Below are 7052 nucleotides of genomic sequence, written 5' to 3'. Positions count from 1 at the left end.
TATATATATATATATATATACACACACACACACACACACACACACCCACCTTGAGTTGAGTATTCATGATTGAGCAAAACCAAGGTAAGTTCATTTTATTCTTTTTAAGCTTTAAGTTGTTGTAGCTTTCCAACCGCATACTCGTACATTCAATGTACTGATGTCAGTGTGCCTGAATCATCTTACGATGAAGACGCAGGTAATCAAGATTAGCATTTAGCGCCTCGTTGATCCAGTTTGAGCATCCAGAGTTAGTGGTAAGTTTTCTCGCATTCAGCGGACCTTTTTATTGTTTTCAGCCTTTTGATTGTATAATGTTGTGGGGTTTGTCCCAACATTCATCTTAGTATTTTTAGAGTCTTCATAGACAAATATTATTAATTCTGGGTCTTTTCATTTGATTTGTAAAAGATGAGACTTAAGTGCCATTTTGTCCAAACTATTACATTTTAAGTACTTCTTTTGATAATGTTCCTTAATTTTATAAATGAGTTAAGTCAAGTCTTCCAATGAGTTGAGTAAGCTAGGACAAGGGTCCGCTCAAGGCCAGCAATGGTCATTGGGTGTCGGCCACGTCCAGGGTGTAGGCTCGGGGCGTGACAAACTTGGTATCAGAGCACAGAGTTCAAGAGTCCATGAAGCCGTGTCTGTAGAGTCTTAGTCATCGGTGTGAAGCGTACCACATATATGATTAGGAGGCTACAATATTTAGGAATTCCTCACTTATTTCATATTCCTTTTCATGCGTTCGAATTTATCTCTAAAAGTCTCTCTGTAATTCGTGCTTGCGCGTGTTTTAGATAACTATGCATCCACGAAGAGCAGCACGAGGCCATCCAACTAAGAGAAATGCTGAACCTTAGGAACAAGAGTTACCCAATGCAATTGAAATGCAACCTCAAGGGGAAGTTAGAAACCTTGAGTTCCGTGAGGCTATTAGGATGTTGAGCCAGGCTATGACTAACCAGGTTGGTCAACAAAGAGAAGCTTGACGATAGAGGATGACACATCAAGGATTCGTGAGTCCTTGAGAATGAATTCTCCCAGTTTTACCAGTTCGAGCACTACTAAGGATTCAAAAAACTTTGTGAAAGAGTTGAAGAAGATATTTGATGTGATGCATGTCATTGGTGTTGAGAGAGTTGAGTTAGTTGCATACCAACTGAATAATGTGGCTAGGAATTGGTTCAACCAGCGGAAGAGGGTAGAGATGAGAGTGCACCACATCTGAATAGGGCTTGTATTGAAGAGGCTTTCTTAGGGAAATTCCGTTCCTGAGAATTGAAAGAGGCAAAGGTGCGAGATCTCCTTACTCTAAAATAGGACTTCTTGAGTCTTCATGGGATGGATTAAAGTTCACCTTACAGTCTCGTTATGCTCATGAGATGGTGAAGGATATCCGGAGCAAAATGAGTTTGTTTCTCTCTATCATGGTTCATGCATCTAGTAAAGAGGGTAGAGCTGCAATGTTGATCGGTGACATGGACATATCCTGATTGATGGTCTATGTCCAGCAGGTTGAAGAAGAGAAGCTTAGAGATAGAGAGGAGTACATGAACAAGAAATCCAAGATTCAGAATGAGTCTTGGCAGCAAAAAAGTTGTTTGAATCGGCCACAATTTTGGAAACAAAAGGGTATGCACCATCGTTTGCGAGTGCACTTGCGCCCCAAAACAGAGGTGAGTATAATGCCCAAAATTTCCAGAACTTCAAAGGTAGACCAGCCTAGTCCCAAGGTAGTGTGTCATAAAGAGGTAGCTGGGCTGCTGCATGTGGTAGGTGTGGTAGAAACCACGCCGATGAGTGTCATGATGGCCAGTCAGGTTGCTTCAAGTGCAGTCAAGAGGGTCACTTCACGAAAGAGTGTCCTAATAATAAGCAGGATGGTGGAAATCAATAGAGCCCAATTTTCATCAGTTGCTACACTAGAAAGAGATGCACCTAGAGGAGCTACTTCGTACACTGGTGGAGGAGCAAATCACCTTTATGAAATCACTAGCCGCCAAGAGCAAGGGAATACTCCAGATGTTGTCACGGGTATAATCAAAGTCTTTACTTTTGATGTTTATGCTTTTCTAGACCTAGGAACAAGTTTATATTTTGTAACTCCTTGTGTTGCGAATCAATTTGAGATTCTTCGTGAGAAACTTTGTGAACCATTCTGTTTTCTACCCCTGTTGGAGAGTCTATTCTAGTGGAAAGAGTCTATCGTGATTGTGAAATTTCTATCAATCACAAGAACACCATGGATGTTCTAGTAGAATTAGACATGGTAAATTTTGATGTCATTCTAGGTATGGACTGACTTCATGCCTGTTATGCATCAGTAAATTGTAGAACTCGAGTTTTCAAGTTCTAGATTCCTAATGATCCAGTCATAAAGTAGAGTAGTAGTTCAATAGTGCCTAATGGTAATTTCATTTCGTATCTTAAGGTGAGAAAGTTAGTTTTAAAGGATGTCTCTATCACTTGGTCCGAGTTAATGACACAAGTACTGAGGTACATTCCATTCAGTCAGTTCCTATAGTAAAAGAGTTCCGAAAAGGTTTTTCTGATGATCTACCCGGAGTCCCTCCTGAGAGAGTTATAGATTTCGGCATTGACATCATTCCAGATACTCTTCTTATCTCTATTCCACCATATAGAATGGCACAACAGAGTTAAAAGAGTTGAATGAACAATTGAAAGATATGTTGGATAAGGGTTTTATTCGACCAAATGTCTGACCTTGGGGTGCTCCGGTCTTGTTTGTGAGAAAGAATGATGGTTCGCTTAGGATGTGTATAGACTACCGCCAATTGAATAAGGTTACCATCAATAATAAGTATCCTCTCCCAATGATAGATAATCTTTTTTACCAGCCAATTCTCTTAGATATTCGGAAAGATCATCTATCCTTGGGAGAGAATACTTATTCTTGATGGTAACCTTATTCAATTGGCGGTAGTCTGTACACATCCTAAGGGAACCATCATTTTTTCTCACAAACAAGACCAGAGCTCCCCAAGGTGAGAGACTTGGTTGAATGAAGCCCTTATCCAACATATCTTCCAATTGTCCATTCAACTCTTTTAACTCTGATGGTGCCATCATACATGGCGGAATAGTGATAGGACGACTATCTATAATGATGTCTATGCCAAAGGCTATTTCTCTCTAAGGAAGGACTCTGGGTAGATCATCAGGAAAACCATTTCAGAACTCTTTTACTATAGGAACTGAATGAAGGGAAGGTACCTCAGCACTTGCGTTATTAACTCGGACTAAGTGATATATACATCCCTTTGAAACTAACTTTCTCACCTTAAGGTACGAAATAAAACGACTATTAGGAACTGTTGAACTACTACTCCAATTTATAACTGGATCATTAGGAATTTGAAACTTGACAACTCGAGTTTTTCAATCTATTGATACATAACAGGCATGAAGCCAGTCCATACCTGGAATGACATCAAAATCTACCATGTCTAACTCTACTAGATCAGCCATGGTGTTCTTGTGATTGATAGAAATAGGACAATCAAGATAGACTCTTTCCAGTAGAATAGACTCTCCAGCAGGGGTAGAAAACAGAATGATTCATAGAGTTTCTCACGAAGAATCTCAAACTGATTTGCAACATAAGGAGTTACAAAGTATAAACTTGCTCCTAGGTCTAGCAAAGCATAATCATCAAAAGTAAAAACTTTGATCATACCCGTGACAACATCTGAAGAGTTCCCTTGCTCTTGGAGGCTAGTAATTTCATAGAGGCGATTTGCTCCTTCGCCAGTGCCATAAGTAGCTCCTTTAGGTGCATCCCTTTATGGTGTAGCGGCTAATGAAGATTGGGCTCTATTTCCCAGATTTCACCACCCTGCTTATTCTTAGGACACTCTTTCATGAAGTGACCCTCTTGACCGCACTTGAAGTAACTTGACTGGACATCATGACACTCACCGACATGGTTTCTACCACATCTACCACATGTACGATCCCAACTACGTCCTTGTGCCACACTACCTTGGGACTAGGATGGTCTAGCCTTGAAGTTCTGCGCATTTTGGCCATTATACTCACCTGTGTTTCTTTGCGCAGGTTAATTAGCAAATAATGGTGCATACCATTTTGTTTATGAAATTGTGACTGATTAAAACCACCTTTCTGCATCCCAGACTCATCTCAGTCTTTGTTTTCTTGTTCCTGTACTCCTCTCTGTCGCTCAGCTTCTACTCTTCAAATTGATGCACATAAACCATCAACCTGGATATATCCATGTCGCCTATCATCATTGTAACTCTTCCCTCTTTGCTTGAATCACCACCCAAGCTAGCGACAAACAAGCTCTTTCTGCTCCTCATTTCCTTAACGATCTCAGGTTCATAGCAAAACAACTGGATGAACTTCAACCCATACTCGTGCACACTCATAGAGTCCTGTTACAGAGTAAGGTTCTCTCACACCTTTGCCTCTTTCAGTTCTTGGGGAAATAAACTCCTCAAAAAAGCCTCTTCAAAACAATCCCAACTAGAATGTGGTGCATCCTCATCTCTGCCCTCCTTTCACTGGTCAATCCAACTCCTAGCCACATTCTTCAGTTGGTATGCAACTAGCTCGACTCTCTCACCATCTTCCATAAAGTTTTCTAGATCTTCAGTAGTGCTAGAACCAGAAAAACTTGGGGGATTCATTCTCAAGAATTCCTAAATCCTCAAAGTTTCAGCCCCTTCTTGTCGAGCTCCCCTTTGTTGATCAACCTGGTTAGTCACAGCTTGAATCAACATCTTAATAGCCTCATGAAGCTCAGCTTTGGTAACTTCACCTTGAGGTTGCACATCAAGTGCATTAGGTAACTCTTTTTCCCGAGGTTAAATATTTCTCCTAGCTGGGCAACCTCGTGCTGCTCTTCGTGAAGTCATAGTTATATGAAACACGTGCAAGTACGAATAAGAGAGAGACTTTTAGAGATAAACTCTAATGCACGAAAATGGAAAATGAAAGAAGTGAGAAATTCCTAAATGTTATAGCCTCTTAATCATAGATATGACGCGCTTCACACCGATGACTAGGATTCTACAGACACGACTTCATAGAATCCATAGGACTCTTGAACTCTGGGCGCTGATACCAAGTTTTTCATGCTGGAGTATACACCATAGACGTGACCAACATCCAATGACCATTGCTGGCCTTAAGCGACCCTTGGCCTGCCTTAACTCAACAGAATACTTAACTTATTAGAAGAAAGAAACATTTTCAAAGAATTAGTTAAAGTAAAATAACTTGGCTAAAATGGCAACTAAGTATCAGGATAAAATATATGTAAATAAATAGAGACTCAAACTGAAATATCTGACTAACTATCTTTCGATGAAGCCTCTAGATACTAAGATGAATGTTGGGACAAACCCCACAACATTCTATAAATGAAAAGATTGAAAGCAATAAAAGATTCCTCCGTATGCAAGGAGGATCAGCACTGACTATGGATGCCCAAACTGGATCAACAAGGCGCTAGATGCTAGTCCTTGTTGCATGCGTCTGGATGATAAGACGATGCAGGACAACTGATGCGAGTTGGAATGTTATACAATAACTTAAGCTTGATAAGAATAAGAAGAAAACTTACCTTGTCTCTACTCAACTCATAAAATATTCAACTTAATATAAATCAATAAAGACACATGCAATATATATAAAGCTTTCTTAAACAGCAAAATAACTCCGTTCATTAAAGAAAATACAATAACATACTCAACTTACTTATATATGAAAGTAATATATGAGCCTAAGCGATGGTACAACGTCTTACCTCACGTTGCAAGAGGATCGTACTATACCTTGTCTAAAATCGCTAAACAATTATCTAAAAAGTATGACCCTTCTTTTTTCCATGTTGGCTACATGGTTTATGGGGCTTGAGTTAATATGAACTCGTGTCTCCATATTGGTTCTCAATACTACTCCCAAAATGCTTAGCTCATATGTTTTAAAAACAACTTCTTCTCTGGTTTGTGGTAATTGCTCAAACTTAGCTTTAAAAGCTCTTTTGGAAGTCATAGTTTCCTTTTTACTAAAACTAACCAAAGGCTCTGTTGGAAGTCAAGCTTCCTTTTCTATCTCAAAATGTGAAAGCATTTGCAACTCTTAGGTTAGTTCCCCTATTACGTTTTAGAAATTAACTCAACTCTTTACTCTTTGCTGAACTTGAAACTCTTGACTTTAACTGAACTCTTAGGAAATACTTAGTTCCCTTTATATTTCTTGAAGGAAAGACTTCAACTTTTACTCTTTACACCGACTTGAAACTTGAGCCTTAAAAAGAAATTGGAACGTTTAATAGCATCTCTTTTAAACCTTTAATAGTTTACTTTGACTTACTTCTCAACTTTAGACTTGACTCTAAACTGCTTTTACTTTGAACTTAACTTTCCTTGATTTGGTTTATGGATTCAAGATTATGATTTGCATTCTTTAGTGATTTCTAGGTGTTTAGAAATCGTTTGAAGTAATTAGAATCATTGGAAGGTAATAATGTACCTTAGAAGGACTTAAAAAGGCCAAACTAGAAAACCTAGGCGAAAAACACCAATCGAGGCTCATTGGTGGTGCGCTGCGCCAGATGCTGTTGACTGAGTCTTGGTTCTGGCGCACTGGTGGCACACCTCGCTAGGCCCTAGTTTATTGAAGCCCTATTTTGGGGCACTATAGGAGTGACGCGGCTGGCCTTGCCTAGGTGCGTGTAACGAATATTTAACTTGTTTTCTGATCCTAAATCGCCTAAACCTCCATAGTTTCATACCCAAACCCGTAGGATCATCAATGCCTTCAATGCCCATCTGATCTAACTCGAAACCAACACCAGAAACTACTAATCAACATAAATGGGCATTCAATCAACTCAACCAAATTGGGATTCGACGAGATTTATCAATAATTCACTTCTAATCATGTAATCAATTTTAAAACCTCTGAACTCAAACAAGATTGGTGTGCGGATGATTTAATCCAACACGAAAGATCTCACATACCTTGATAGGGATCACCCCCGATGAATTTCACTCGAAATT

Source organism: Solanum pennellii, chromosome 10 (assembly GCF_001406875.1).
Source record: "Solanum pennellii chromosome 10, SPENNV200".
NCBI classification, from domain to species: Eukaryota; Viridiplantae; Streptophyta; class Magnoliopsida; order Solanales; family Solanaceae; genus Solanum; species Solanum pennellii.
The sequence above is the reverse complement of the archived record's forward strand: the minus strand, read 5'-3'. Positions refer to the sequence as shown.